Here is a 16,675-nt window from a genome sequence, read left to right as displayed (position 1 = left end):
GTACACCTGAGAGAGAGAGAGAGAGAGAGAGATGTGTGTGTGTGTGTGTGTGTGTGTGTGTGTGTGTGTGTGTGTGTGTGTGTGTGTGTGTGTGTGTGGTGTGTGTGTGTGTGTGTGTGTGTGCATGATTATACTTGCATGCTGAAGTCTTGTGTGTGTACATGTGGGAATATAAGGAGGGGACCCATGATCCCATAGTCAACTGAGGCGCATGTAATTCTCTTCAAGGATTCTTCTGTGAGTAAGAATTATACCTACCTACCTACACACACACACACGCACACACACACACACACACACACACACACCAGAGAGAAAGAGTATAAATTTTTCATTGTTTCATTACAGTGCACATCTCACACACCTCTAAATAAACGCGCGCGCGCACACACACACACACACAAACTTATACTAGTACACAAAACAGGCGAAACTTGGAGTGTGACATCCGTAGACTTTCAGACAGCAAAATTTCTTAGCGAATGTATAGCCGATCGAAGGTTAGGTTAGGTCACTTTGGGCAGGGTTTGGTCTGATTAGGTAATTTTTGGTTGGGTTGGGTTCAGTTCGACTAGATATAGACGGATTAGGTTAGATTGCTTTAGAATACTCGGTTTTGATAGGTTTTAGGTTGGGTTTTATTTGGTTGGGTTAGGCTGGGTTAGGTTTGGTTGGATTAGGTCATTTTAGGCTTGACTGGGTTGGGTTAGATCGGGTATGGTTAGGTTAAGTGAGACTGGGTGAGATTAGGTAGGTTTAGATAGGGTTAGGCTGCGTCAGATTAGGTTAGGTTAGGTATGGGAAGGTTAGGTGAGATTGTGAGGTTAATATAATTAGACTGGGTTAGATGAGATTAAGTTAGATCAGGTTGGGTTGATTTAGGTTGGATTAGGTCATTCGAGGTCAGGCGGCGTTCAATTTGAGCAAGTATGGATAGGTTGGGTGACACAGAGACTGAGACAAAGAGGCAGAGACAGAGAACATGATGCAAAGGTGAATGGATGCAAGTGAGGTAAAAGTGAGGGGATACGGGGTTTGGAAGGGAAGGAAATAGAACGATTCTTTCAGTCCAAAATGGAAGAGGTTGAAGGAGTACGTAGGATGGGAGCAGGAAAGAGGAAGAAGAAAGTAAGCTAATTAATGACGAAGTGTAAGATGGCGAGTTGAAGCAGGAAATGCAAATGTGGAAGACAAGAAGACAAAAGATTATAAATGAGGAGGAGTTGAAAATAGTGGTGAATTGATAGCAGGAAATACAAACATGGAAGACAAGACAATGCTTGATAGTGTCCTGGTACCAACACAAGCGTCAGGCAGTGAAATCTGAACAGTGATAGCGAGGTAAGCAAAGAATATTTACACTCCAACTATATTTTGCACTCTGAAAAAAGACGAGGAGCTGTGAAATACAACACTTATGCCTAGATTTCAACAACTGAATAGAAGATATGACTCTGAAATAACTATGTACCTTATATTTCAAGAACTACATTATATTTTAACATCTTTTTTAACATAGACATAAATTTTGGCCGCTCAGAATAATCATACACACTTAGATATAAAGGAAAACATTGCCCGGTTTCAGTTTCATGGAAGGAAGAGAGCTCATTACCTCTCTGATTTTGTTCAGGAAGACAGCTGTTCAGGAGAGAAGCATAAACACCCCAAAGCAGAGAGAGAGAGAGAGAGAGAGAGAGAGAGCAAACACAAAACAGCCAACGAGAACTACAACACTGAGGAAAAAAACAGAAAGGAAAAAGGAACACGAGAGCATAAAAACAAGTGAGCCTTCAAGAGAGTACCCTGTTAAATGGACTCCTAGGTTGTATTACACCACACTGCCCTCAGCTCTACACACAGGAAAATACACACACACACACACACACACACACACACACACACACACACACACACACAGATGAAAATTAAGTAAACTAAAGGAAATTGTGTGTGTGTGAGAGAGAGAGAGAGAGAGAGAGAGAGAGAGAGAGTACGAGTATGCAAACAGACACAGGAACAAAACACATCCAGTCATATAAACCTCAGTCAGAGTGCCAGGTGAAAGGGACTTCAGTTTTAGGCCACAGTAAAACACAGACCAAAGCAGCCTACAAGAAAACGCAGCACTGGGCTGGAAAAACAGACGAAAAAAAACAACAGGGACTTAGAAACAAAAGACAACAAGGAGGGCAGGAGATGAGAGTGTTTTGATTGTCTTGTTGCTTCTACCTGACAGAGCAGTGGACGCTCCGAGAGTCATTTCTGGTCATTTTCTTTTGTTTTGATCCTAACAGTGGGACAAAACAATAGAAGAAACAACAGAGGCTTAGAAAAACAACAGAGGCTTAGAAAAAACAACTTAGGACTAGAAAAACAACAGAGACTTAAAGACAGAAAGCAGGGTGGAGGGCGGAAAGGAGGGCTGTTACTTACTGCCTCTTCCAGCCAACACAACACTGGCAGTTGGACCTAATTATCTAGGGGAGGATTCTCTCTCTCTCTCTCTCTCTCTGTCGGTTTGCTCTGTGGTTCAATAGGGAGACACATCGTGCCTATTGTGTAGCTCATTTTTTGAACACGAGAGAGAGAGAGAGAGAGAGAGAGAGAGAGAGAGAGAGAGAGAGAGAGAGAAAGAGAGAATACAATTTTTTCTCTACAGTATACATCTCATACACTCCTAAATAAACGCGCGCACACACACACACACACACACACACACACACACACACACACGCGAACTTATACTTTTACACAGAACAGGCGAAACTAGGAGTATGATACCCGTAGACTTTCAGGCAGCAAAATTTCTTAGCGAATGTATAGCCGATCGAGAGTTAGGTTAGGTCACTTTGAGCAGGGTTTGGTCTGATTTGGTAATTTTTGGTTGGGTTGGGTTCAGTTCGATTAGGTATGGACGGATTAGGTTAGATTGCTTTAGAATACGTCGGTTTTGATAGGTTTTGGGTTGGGTTTTATTTGGTTGGGTTAGGCTGGGTTAGGTTTAGTTAGATTAGGTCATTTTAGGCTTGACTGGGTTGGGTTAGGTTGGGTATGGTTAAGTTAAGTGAGACTGGGTGAGATTAGGTAGGTTTACATATGATTAGGCAGCGTCAGATTAGGTTAGGTTAGGTATGGGAAGGTTAGGTGAGATTGTGAGGTTAAATACAATTAGACTGGGTTAGGTGAGGTTAAGTTAGATTCGGTTGGGTTAATTTAGGTTGGATTAGGTCATTCGAGGTCAGGCGGGGTTCAATTCGAGCAAATATGGATAGATTCGGTGAGATTGGGCCAAAATAAATCAGTTTAGATATGATTATGTTGGGTTGGGTTAGGTGAAGTTGAAATAGGACAGATATGGGTAGGATTAGTGAGATTAGTACAGATTAGATATGGTTAAGAGGGATTTCTTTAGGACCAGGCACCGTAGCATTGTCCTCCTTTGGTCAGCCTCAGTTTTCCTTTCAGTTTTCCCTGTGTATTTAATTTCTTTTTTCGACTCATGTGTCCTTGTAGCCTCAGTTCATAATCTCGTTTCCGATTCCCGTATTCCAGTCAGATTTCATATCCTTTTCCTTTTCTCTTATGTATTTTCATCTTTTTCATTTTTTTTTTCTTTCGTCTACGCATTATTTCCATTAAACTTCAGTTCCTTACGCCCCTTTCTCTTTCTCGTCCAGCCAACGTTTCCATCCCTCTTCTTTGTTTTTATTCTCACGGTTATACACACGTACCTCACCTTCTTCCCTGTCCCTCAAGAGGAGAGTGGTGGACTGCTGGAGAAGCGCTACTTAAGCCTGTAGTCCATCGGGTTCCCTTTCAGATGTGCCTTGGGGTACAAAGAGGATGAGGATGAGGAGACGGATGATGATGATGATGATGATGATGATGACGAGGAGGAGGAGGGGGAGGAGGAGGAAGAGGAGAAAGACGATGACGAGGACGAGGAGTGAAATAAAAAGAATATAGTCAATCAGGCATACACAAATAAGGCTCAGAAAACCTTATAAACACAACCCCCTCCTCCCATCTGATTCTATGACCTACGTTTTGGCTTCAGTCTTTCTCTCCTTATTTCACTCTCTCGTAAAAGTCTTGGTCCCTGTCGAAACGCCTAAATTTACTGCATCGTCAGAGTGGTTTATGCATTGCGGTCTTTTGTTGGTCGGTCCTTCCAAAGTCAAACATCACAGGAGGTGGACGTGGTTGTGTGTGTGTATGTGTGTGTGTGTGTGTGTGTGTGTGTGTGTGTGTGTGTGTGTGTGTGTGTGTGTGCTTCGTGTTCCATGTATTTTCTGTATCTGGTGTTCCGTTTTTCACCTGTTTCGTATATTTCGTGTGTGCTTCGTGTAACTAAAACTTTATGTATGTTTCGTTTTTCTTGTGACTGAAGGTGAACCGCTTAAGAGAAGTACAGCATATGTTTTTAGTGTATTTCGCTCTCTGGACGATTGTATAAGAGCTTCCTCTAAAATATTGGAACTAGAAAGATTGCAGTAGATATAGCCTTGCGTACCAGATATCCTGCCCAAGTTTCATTAGCAGACACCTTGCCCAAGCTGAATAAATTCGTCTGAAGTAAGAATAAGTTTGAAGAGACGTTGCTGTACTGAAAGTCCTTTGAAATGCCTTGCTTTATGCCGTTTTCGTGTGACTGGAAGATAATAGACGTAAGATAAGTCTTTTATGGTAAGCGTTAGTAGATATCTCAGTGCTTTGCTTAGTATGAAGGTTAATATGTCACTGGTATGTTTTTAAAGCTTCCCGCCTTCTCTCAAGGAAGGATGTTTGCTATTACGTTCGTCCTGTTGGTAATGTCACTGGTATGTGTTTACAGCTTCCCACCTCTCAGGCAAAGATGTTTACTATCTGTTACACTCGTCCTTTTGGTAATCTGTCAATGATATGTTTTAAGAGCCTCCTACCTCGCTCTTGTGCAAGGGTGTTTATCTATTACACTCCTCCTATTGGTTATCTGTCAATAGCATGTTTTTAGCTTCCGACCTGCCTCGTGCAAGACTTTTTACTGCTTATTACACACACCATATTGGGAGTCGTACATGTCCTGTCTGATTATACAGTGACAACTCTCTTAAATAATTCGTGGACTGTTCATAGCCTTCATCAACCTCTGAACCTAGTAGTCTAGTCTGGTTGTACGTTAGCACTCCTCATAGTCCTCATCAGCCTCCGAGCTACCTATCCAAGCCCTATTTTGCTGTTACCCTGTGCTCTTTTTCTTGTTCCTCGTTTTTTTCACTCTTTTTGTGGCCTCATTCTGCATTTCTGCTTTTTTTCTTTTATTCTCTGCTCATTTTAACTTATTCTCTGTTCTCTTTGCTTTTACTCTCTGCTCTTTTTCTCATATCCCCCCTCTTTTTCTCTCGTTTTCCTGCCACGGTCCGCCAGCTACAATATTTCATGGTATATTATGCAGATACGAGGCTGTAAGTAACGACCAGGCAAGATGATATATTGTAGCCGTGGCGAATCAGGCAGACATATATGGTAAAAGGTCAGACATAGACTTACATATGCATTTGTAAAATGAACTGGAGTAAAAGAGAGAGAGTTAAAGTGGGAATGAGAGAGAGAGAGAGAGAGAGAGAGAGAGAGAGAGAGAGAGAGAGAGAGAGAGAGAGAGAGAGAGAGAGAAGGTGGTATTAAAAACGAAATCTTTATTTCACAGGATTATTTTTTGGAATGAATGTGTGTGTGTGTGTGTGTGTGTGTGTGTGTGTGTGTGTGTGTGTGTGTGTGTGAGAGAGAGAGAGAGAGAGCCACTTCTCCCTTCCCAGAGAGGCTTATCATTGAGCATGCCAGGTTTTCGAAATATCCACGTAAAAATCCACACAAAATCTCCACCTCACACGTCCACCTTTGCTGTTGTGGATTTGTATTTGGTTTGGCGGGAATTCCTCGATGTTTTTACTTTCGTACCCTGGATTACGAAATTGTTGGACGCTGAGAGAGGTTTGTTGTTTCTGCATTATTATTATTATTATTATTATTATTATTATTATTTTTATTTTTAGTAGCTGTAGTAGAAGTATTTATTTGTTTATTTTTACGATACTGGACATAGATTTAAGAGCCTGTTCCCTAAGTCTCGATAGCACCCCAGGTTGAAATATAAGGCAGAGATTTTCTAGATCGCTGATTCCCCAAGTGTGTACAATTTTGCACCTTTTGTTATGCAGGAAAGTCTAGGATATAATTATATTAGGCTTGTTTTCTCATTGTTAGGTTAGGTTAGTCTGTTAAAGTTAGGACAGAAAAAATCTCGAAGGGTGATCGTCCTGGGAAAATCAGTCTTAGCACTTAGAGAAGAAATGGCATATAGAATGGATATGTGCGACAAGGGAGGTCAGGAGAGGTCGCGGGAGGACACGAGAGGTCACGGGAGGTCACGAGAACGCGCCTGCCTGACCTCCTGGCTATCCTTCATGTCCACCTGCCTGCCTTTCACCCCATTAATCACCGTGACCCTCATTATCGTCACCTTGGCTGGCTTCCTTAACATTTCCTCTGTTGTTGCCGTGGTCGAGAGTGAAGGGGTTTGAGTCCTGGTGCGGGTAGTTCTGGTCTTATTTATGACTCTCTCTCTCTCTCTCTCTCTCTCTCTCTCTCTCTCTCTCTCTCTCTCTCTCTCTCTCTCTCTCTCTCTCTCTTTCTCTCTCTCTCTCTCTCTCTTTCTCTCTCTCTCTCTCTCTCTCTCTCTCTCTCTCCCAAATCTCCCTTCCATCCCCCACACAGTCGTCTCGTTAGCCATACAGTGTCAGAGGAAGACCCGCTTATTTCATCCGTCCGCATAAACACAGCAGAACACGACTCTCCTTTTACAGTGGTATGTGAGCACCTTCTCGTCTCCTCCCGTTGCGTAAGGAGAAATTGCGAATCCTTTTCACAGTCACCCTCGATGTTGCCAAGTCCTACAGAGCTGGGAGGCTGTGTACATATATGGGCATCAAGTTACACACACAGACACACACACACACACACACACACGGGGGGAGAAGAGAGAAAGAGAAGAGTTTCATACCTTTGTGCTACGTTGGTATATTCTAAGTACATTATGTGCATGTATTGTTATAGTAGGTGTGTATTCATCTGACGGAACTGGTCCACACCTTGAACACTATCTCTTGATTGCATGATAGTCGGGGAGCCTTTGATGCAAGGTAGGAAAGAGTCTCCTTGGTTACTATCCAAATCGCTCCTCTAATCTGACTACACCTGGTCATCAACCGAGCTGAAAGGGGTTAGAGACCTTTGCCTGGTTGAGTTGTGTGTGTGTGTGTGTGTGTGTGTGTGTGTGTGTGTGTGTATGTTTAGGTGTTATGTATGTTGATAATATGTATAGCCTGTGTGTGTGTGTGTGTGTGTGTGTGTGTGTGTGTGTGTGTGTGTGTGTGTTTAGGTGTTATGTATGTTGATAATATGTATAGCCTGTGTGTGTGTGTGTGTGTGTGTGTGTATTTTAGGTGCTCGTGTGGTACGGGTCAGTGTGTGTTTAATACTGTTTGTGTATGTATGTGTGTGCCTGCATTTGTGTTTGTGTGTCCATGTACGTACGTGTGTGTATGTGTGTGCGTTTTCTCTCCATGTAGTGTCTGGCCTTGTGTATGTAAACTTAATGAGGCCCAATGACATGCCAGTACCCCGTTGTTTTCTATGTAAATTCCACAGTTTGGCTACTTGTGTCTGGCTTGGTGTATGAGGGTGTATGTGTGTGTTTGTGTGTGTGTTTGTGTGTGTGTAATTCACCGGGTCGGTCATGATCACTTGTTGGTCGTGATCGTCAGCTTTTACCCTCCCGGAAGGGAGCTGAGAGCTCATAGTCCGATCTAAGGGCAAGGCTGTGACCTTCACACACGCACACACCCGTCCCCTTGCTCAAGGGGGACAGTAACCACCCACTTCGTCAGTGAAACTTTTCGCAACCTGAGCGAGGCGCGAACTCCCGTCCACCAGTTGGCAAGCGAGAGCGTTACCACTGCACCAGCGAGCGGTGTGAGTGTGTATATGTGTGTATGAGAATATTAGGATGCTGGAGTGTGTATGGGGGTGTGTCTGAGAAAGCCGGAGTGTGTTTGAGGGTGTATATGTGTGTATCAGAATATTAGGGTGCTGGAGTGTGTGTGAGTGTGTATATGAGTGCTGGAGTGTGTTTGAGGGTGTACTGTATATGTGTGTATGAAAATATTAGGGTGCTGGAGTGTGTATGGGGGTGTATATGAGAGTGCTGGAGTGATTTTGAGGGTGTATATGTGTGTATGAGCATATTAGGGTGCTGGAGTGTGTACTGAAGGTGTATGAATGTATATGAGAGTGTATTTGAGCGTAAATTTAGCGTCTGTTTATGAGAGTTTGTGTGTATATGATGGTGTATTTTAGTGTATGAATATATATATGAGATTGTATATGTGAGTGTATGAATGTATATAACTTTACTTCTGAGCCATAAGGGAGAATATACCAACAGTGAGTGTATTATATCTTTTTCACCCTAACTTGGCCTACATTAGCTATCTCTCCCATCTAGTTATATAGACGTGCTGTGGAAAGTATGTAGAGCCGTAGCATTATCTTTTTCCGGTACGGAGCTGTGTGAAATAAACTACACTAGGACGAAAACCTAGGCCAAGTTAAGATGAAAAGACTATAGTGTACCCTCTGTTAAGATTGGCTACACTGGACCCCTTCAGTGTCAGTGCATCCAGTCATATCCTTCACATCCCACTGGTCCCCCACATGTGAGATTGGGGATTTTTTAACATGTGGACAGGGTGTAACATTTTGCCCCCCCCCCCAAAATAGGACTTGGCATCACCTTGCCTTCCCCCCCCAGCTAAGACTTGGCCCCACCTGGAGCCCTCCCAAAAAAAAAATAAATAAAATAGGACTTGGTGCCGCCTTGACCCTCCCCCCCCCCTTTCTCCCCATCCATCGAGACCTAGCTACACTACGAGAGAGACAAACAGAGAATATGAGATGACAAGGCCTCTCTCGTCGTCATCATCTGTGGCGCCGGGTAGAGGCTGGTACTAAGCAGGTTGTCCTAATAAGGTGGTCATTATTCTCTCTCTCTCTCTCTCTCTCTCTCTCTCTCTCTCTCTCTCTCTCTCTCTCTCTCTCTCTCTCTCTCTCTCATAGCTGTATAGAACTGCCAGATCATTGCAAAAACTATGAAAGTGAAGGGATTAATGTGAAATAGTGTGCAGACAGCTCACAAAGCCTCCCCACCGGCTTAAAACTCTTGTCGCATTCGGCTTAGCTCTAATCGTTGAAGCGAGACAAGAATGAGCCGCAGTAAGCTTGAGAATGTCACTCCACGATACTCTACGTGGATTGTTGTCTGCCAGAGATAGCAGTGACGCTAGTATGGGTTGGAACACAGTCTTTTCTTACTCTTGCCCACACAGTTTTACAGCTTCGCACACACAAGGTACACACGAACATGGGTGCCTTTATGTCAGTTCTGTCTTTGGTATTATTATTGTTGTTGTGATTGTTTTTGTTACTCTAAATGCAGATAGTCTAGTTGTTGTTGATGCTGCTATTGTTGTTTGTGATGGTGGTGGTGGCTGTGGTGGTGATTTTTGTTATTTTCTCATTATGTTGGCACTGATATTGATTTTTTTTTATCACTTTTGATTTCGCCATAGTGATAGTAGTATAATCTAAGAACTGCACATCCTAGGCATGTATATTTTCTCCCTGTCTTTATAACTTCAAAGAACTTATTATACTATTCGCTGACCTACGTTCCTTGGCTGTTATCGACACATCAGAAGTCAAGCAGCAGAGGTATTATGTAAATAGACAGCCACACACCTTAGTATATTGCTCTGACCTGGTCTAAAACTTTTCTTTATTGTGATTGCTGTGTTGTGACTGTAGATTAAGAATAAAGTGGAATGCTAGTCACGAAGAGGTGCTCTGGAAAGGATGTAGAGCCATAGCACTTTTTCCGTGACTGAGCTGCCTGAAAGAGACTAAAATGGGACGAAAATCTGGGCCAGGTTAAGGTGAAAGAACTATAACATGCTCTTCACAGCCTTCGAATATTCACCCTTTCAGCTCCAAAACTTCCTTCTCTGCAAACATTTAACTGTCGTAGGTAAGATTTCTTTTTGTAGGACGAGCAAGAGTCATTGAAGGCATCTGTACTTTCCTGTTCTTATCCATACTGCAAAAACTAACCCTACTTACAACACAGAGCTGATCGTAAGGGTCTGTGAATCTACCAGAAGACGTGTTGCGCTTTCTACGTACCCTGGGAGAAAAACCTTCAGATAAAAACATAAACATTACCATACGACATTGATAGTCAGACAATGGGACAGATATACCAAGAGGAAAGAGTATATATAACCACAAGCATTTACTCTCTATTTAAATGAGCTTCCCTTGCAGTAAAATTCATCCTGGGTGAAACACACACACACACACACACACACACACACACACACACACACACACACACACACACACACACAAGGCATTACACAGCCCACGTTTTCTCATAGTACTTCAGAATCAAGGAGGCTGTGGTTTTGCAGCGTCATCTTTGCTAATAAGAAGCAATTTTTTATTCCAATAAATTTTACAGCCACGAAGTACACACAAGCAAGATCGTAATTTGTACCTACTATTTATGGTGTTGATAATTTTTTCTGTTTTTTTCCTCATCCTTTTTTTGAGGGGGGGAGGAGAGAAATTGTGTTCTCATTCGATACTGATTTTATTTATGGCCACCGCTATTGCCTGGGTGTTAATAGATTTTTTTAAATATTTTTTGTGCTCAGACCTTGCTTATGATGCTCATATTCATTGTTGCAATTACTTAATAGCATTTTTATTGAGACATATAGAACTGAAATTGCCTCTCTCTCTCTCCTAATAGCATTCGTAAAAATTGTGCCTTGTTTCGTACTGGTTTATCTAGGTGTGTGTGTGTGTGTGTGTGTGTGTGTGTGTGTGTGTGTGTGTGTGTGTGTGTGTGTGTGTGTGTGCATCCCTCTTTCTTTACCCACTAATTTACTGACAGCCATACCATAATTTGTGTCTCCAAACGTGCTTCATAATCAAAATCACCTCATGTAAAACGCCAAGATGTGTTTGTGTTTGTGCGTGTCTGCTAATTGACAGGTGGATATATGAACGCCTCTGGTAATGGGTTCTGCAGATGGCCATGCATGTGTGTGTGTGTGTGTGTGTGTGTGTGTGGAGGTAAATAATGGAACATTTGTAGTTGACAGTGGATGAGGAGATGGTTGTGTGTGTGTGTGTGTGTGTGTGTGTGTGTGTGTGTGTGTGGAGGTAAATAATGGAACATTTGTAGTTGACAGTGGATGAGGAGATGGTTGTGTGTGTGTGTGTGTGTGTGTGTGTGTGTGTGTGTGTGTGTGTGTGTGTGGAGGTAAATAATGGAACATTTGTAGTTGACAGTGGATGAGGAGATGGTTGTGTGTGTGTGTGTGTGTGTGTGTGTGTGTGTGTGTGTGTGTGTGTGTGTGTTTGTAGAGAGAGAGGAGGGGGGGATGTTGTCAGATAGGTCTTAGCCATTATTCCCCTCAGAGTAGTTACCACACCGTTTGACATACCTTAAAGGATCAAACCTTTGACAACAGTGAGCTTACAACTAAAAAAAAAAAAAAAAAAAAAAAAAAAAAATGATTCTCTCTCTCTCTCTCTCTCTCTCTCTCTCTGAAGACGCATGGCTAGGTATATAAATAGATAAACTGGACAAGAGATGAGGGACGTTTGTATAACCAGACAGTGAAGCCTTCTGGTTATATCAATGCCTCCACGTTAAGGTGTTCTTCCTCAGGGACTTTTCTCGTGATGAGGGGGATCCACTGACAAAATGAAAGTCAATAGCCCACCTTTTTAACCAAAGAACACCATTTTTGTTAAATTCTTTGTGGTACTGACGTTTACACTAATATTAGAAGTGCTCTTTATTAGGAAAAATGTTAACCGAGGCTGCTACCAAACGCCCTCATTAGAAGAATCTCTCCTGAGCTGAATAAAATCGTCTGGAGATAGAGTAGAAGAGATTAAGCGTCCAGATCTAAACAGAGAAAGTGGATGTAGTGTGTAAGGACCCTGTGAATGTGGTAGGACGAGGTGGGTGGCAACTAGCAGCAGGTAAAACTGTGTGTCAGATAACAGTTGAGATTGTGTGTTTAGTGGTGGATCGTGGGGTAGTGGCGGTTTGAGAAACTAAGAATAGAAGAAATAAGACAGTTTAATGCCTCTGAATTACAGGATGGTCTTGTAAGGGAAATAATCAGTTTTTCTGAGTCCCAGTTTTCCTCTAGAACACACGCCACAACAGTCACTCGCGTTACTTTTAGGTGAAATGGAGAAAGGGCAAGTAAATGACAGGTGATTTGATAGATGACCTGGACTGGTATTAGTTGTACTGTAGGCCCAGGTTCGTCTGTACCGTAAACACCATCCTCCTCTCGGGGATGGGGAGGGAAGTGAGGGATGCCTGTATAACTGGGCAGTGGATCCACCTAGTTATATCGGTGCCACCAAGGGAAGGCGACCCTCTTCAGCAAACTGGTAAGCAGTAGAAGGCGTGTGGTAACTGCAGGAAGATTAAACTGTGCAAGACAGAGGTGAAGCATTTAGTCAGGGTAGTGAAGATGTTAAATGGAGAGGGGAAACTGTACAAGATAAGTGACTGGCAGTGCTTTTGGTGATTAGAGGCTTTGGTGACTGGGAGGTTATGAGGTGCTGGGAGATAAATCCTTTTGAGATAAATAGTGATACTGTATTTAGTGTTTGATAGCGGGGATAGCGAGGATGTGGAGTAGAGCAGGCTAGTGATTGACAGGTGATGTGGACTGTTTTTGGTGATTGGAGAAATTGGCAAGTAGGTGATGGTGTGCCGGGAGGAAATAAGTCTGTGCAGGAGGTAAGTAGTGATGCTTCGTTTAGTGCTGGATAGAGGGGTAGTGAGGATGTGGAGGAAATTAAGGTAGTGATTACAGTAGTATGATATGTTAGCAGTGTGTGGTGATATGAGATGAAGCTGTCCAGTAGATAATTAGTGAAGGTGTATTTAGAGTTGAATGGCGGGGTAGTGATGGTGTGGAAGAGGAGGGGAGAGTAGGGAATGAGAGGAGACAGAGAAAATATTTTGGTGGTGACTAAAGAATCTGTTTGGATGAGGTGGAGGGCAAATCGTCGAAGATAAATTTAGGTATGTAACGATGATGTAGTCAGAACTAGATGGCTAGGCAGTGAAGTTAAGGAAGAGGAAAGCACGGCAGTAAATAACGAGAGAGAATGATGACAGGAGACAATGAATGACAATAAACGAAGAACTGTGAATAACAAAGACAGAACAAGGGGCAGTGAATAACAAGAAACAATGAATGACAGACGAGAGTGAATATTTTTGGACGAGACAGTGTTGACAGGAGACAATGAATGACCATAAACGAAAAAACTGTGAATAACAAAGACAAAGAACAACAAGGGGCAGTGAACAAGAAAATGAATGACAAACGAGAGTGAATAGTTTTGGACGAGACAGTGATGACAGGAGACAATGAATGACAATAAACGAGGAACTGTGAATAGCAAAGACAAAGAACAAGGGGCAGTGAATAACAAGAAACAATGAATGATGGACGAGAGCGAATGTTTCTGGCTGTAGGTGGGATGGTGGTAGAAACAGATGGGTGGTAGGCAGGAGAGGTGGATGGTGGGTGAGATGGTGGTGGTGGTGGGTGGCCGAGGCTGAGAATGATAAATGGAGAACCTGGTCAGACCTGCCTCCACTGATCTTAATCTTTTCTGAATTTTTCTCATATAAAAATTACGATACAGAAAATACAAAAACGTGTGGGGCAAGATATTCACTAAAACCTTATTCAAGCCACTGGAATCCTGGATCTATTTTACACTCCTAACCATCTGCACATATATATTTTTCTTTATTATAGATGCGCTTCACGTACACCTGCCAGCTGGTCAGATGTCGAGTTTTAAGGAAGGAAAAGAATAAGGTGAAATTTTTGTCATGTACTCCTGCGTGTACTAGCACTGGGTCTCACACACACACACACACACACACACACACACACACACACACACACACACACACACACACACACACACACACACACACACACACACACACACACACACACACACACACACACACACACACACACACACACACACACACACACACACACACACACACACACACACACACACACACACACACACACACACACACACACACACACACACACACATTCTCTCTCTCTCTCTCTCTCCCATAAACATAAAAGCCTTAACTACTCTTTGTTCTCTCAAGCGTGCAAAATCTGGCCCTATCCATCACCCGCGAGTCTCCTTGAGCAAGACGCCTCCTCATAACATAAAACAAAAGGGAAAGTTAATGAAAGGTTGCTGAAGGTCCGCTGATTAAGGTAATATATTGTAGGGGGTGATGTATGGAACTCAGGTAAAGGACTGATGAAGGCGTGTATAGACAGGGAAAGGAATGATGAAGGAGTGTGTAGAGAAGAGGACATAGCCATATAACAAGGATGAAAGTAAAATGATAAAATGAATGATAGCTGTAGATTGGCTAATAAGTTAATATATTGTAAGGGGTGATGTATTGGACTCAGGTAATGGATTGATGAAGGAGTGTGTAGACATGGAAAAGAATAATGAGAGAGTTTGTAGAGAAAGGGACATAGGCGTAAGGGTGAAAGGAAAAAATGATTGCTGATTAAGGTACTACATCGTAAGGGGCGACATATGGGATTCAGGGAAAGGACTGATGAAAGAGTGTGTAGAATAAAGGACTAGGAAGATGCAAGACCTAACAACATAACACAGAAATACTCCCGGATTTCTCCATCTTGGTCTCCCTCTCCTCCTCCTCCTCCCAGTCATCTTGCTCTTATAAATCCGTCACCTTCCTTTACGCTGTTCTTTTTTCTTTGGTGTTGATGTTTACCAGTGACAAGGTAGATGGTTTGTGTGTGTGTGTGTGTGTGTGTGTGTGTGTGTGTGTGTGTGTGTGTGTGTGTGTGTGTGTGTGCCATTCCTCTGTTGAATAAAATCGTTTGAAGGCAGGAAAAATAAAAGAAGTCATAGGATTAAGAGGTTAAAATAATATCAAATGAAACTGCATATAACTTCAGATAAAGTGGCAAGTAAAGGTAAGAAGTAAAGGGAAGGTAAAGCAAGGAAATGAGGTGAGGAAAGTAAATGGGATGAAGTAAGAAGACTCGCATAAAATGGGTACGTGAGATGGATAGGTAAGATGGGGTGAGGAAAAAGGTAGGGAAGATAGGCTGAGGTCTGGAAGGGAGGTAAGCCAGGTAAATGAGTAAACTGAGTAAATGAGGAAGATCCAGGTAGAGTGAGGATATGAGGAGGACAGGGAAGGTGGGATGGATAAATTAAGAGGTGTGGTTGGCCAAGTAGAAATCAGGTGAAGGTTAATGAAGTAAGCCAGAGTAGGTGAATGAAGTAAGCCCATCAGAGTACGTAAATGAAGTGAGTCAAGGCAGGTAACACGTGTAAATGAAGCGAGGAAGTGAGGAAAACCAGATAATATGGGCTGGTAAAATGGAGTGAATAAAAGTGGCTATCTAAGGTAGGCCAAAGAAGTATGCAAGAACAGGTGCCCTTAAGCTTCCCCCGCCTGGCCATATACAGAGTGACCCTTCAATACGTCTTCATTAAAGCTCTCCTGCTCCTTTGATTTGCCGCGTGGACGGTGCATGAGACGACTGGCAGTGTTGTGGTGCAGGTGTGGTGGTGTGGTGTAGAGGAACAGCTGGTGTGTGATGAGGCTGTGGTGCTGTGAGGGAAATTTAGTTGTCGGCTTGGAGGTAGTGTCTGGTTGTGTGGTGATGTGGTGGAACAGGGTGCGTGTGGTGAGAGAGTGGATATGTGAGGGACATTTAGTTGTGTGCATAGTGGTGGTTGTGTGGTGGTGGTGGTTGTGTGGTAGTGTGATCGTGGTTTGGTTGTGTGGTGGTGGTGTGGCTAGGCTAGTTTAATGAAGCTTGGTTAGATTAAATAAGATCAGAATGAGGTCTGGCCGGATCACTGTATGTCAGATGGTCAGCCTAGAGACCATGAATCATGTGGTGAAGCTCCTGTGGTTTACATGCTAATATTTTATGGCCGCTCCAGCCTTTTGACTCACACCGACAGTTAGTTTTTTTCTTTTTGACACGCACACGCAACACCAACACACCACACCACACCACACCACACCACACCACACCACACCAGAATATCTCAGTCATACGCCACACCATATCAGCACATCACTGCACTTTCAGCATCAACACACCACACCACACCACATCTAACCACACCTCACCAGAATATCATACTCTCACACGCTATACCATATCAGTAAACCCCAGCAGTAACAGCTTCACCACACCACACCGCACCATACCACACTGACACCCTTCACAACACCCTACACCATCACACTTCCTTCCCACACACCACCTCACATCAATTATCGCACCTTTAAACCACACCACACCACACCACGACATACATCACCACACCCTACCACACCACACCACACCAATACATTAGCACGATACACAGCACACCTCCAATCCACACCACAACTCCATGTAACCAAAGCACACTA

The sequence above is a fragment of the Coenobita brevimanus genome, chromosome 37 (genome assembly GCF_032717465.1).
Source record: "Coenobita brevimanus isolate Jiangsu-jjx chromosome 37, ASM3271746v2, whole genome shotgun sequence".
NCBI classification, from domain to species: Eukaryota; Metazoa; Arthropoda; class Malacostraca; order Decapoda; family Coenobitidae; genus Coenobita; species Coenobita brevimanus.
The sequence above is the reverse complement of the archived record's forward strand: the minus strand, read 5'-3'. Positions refer to the sequence as shown.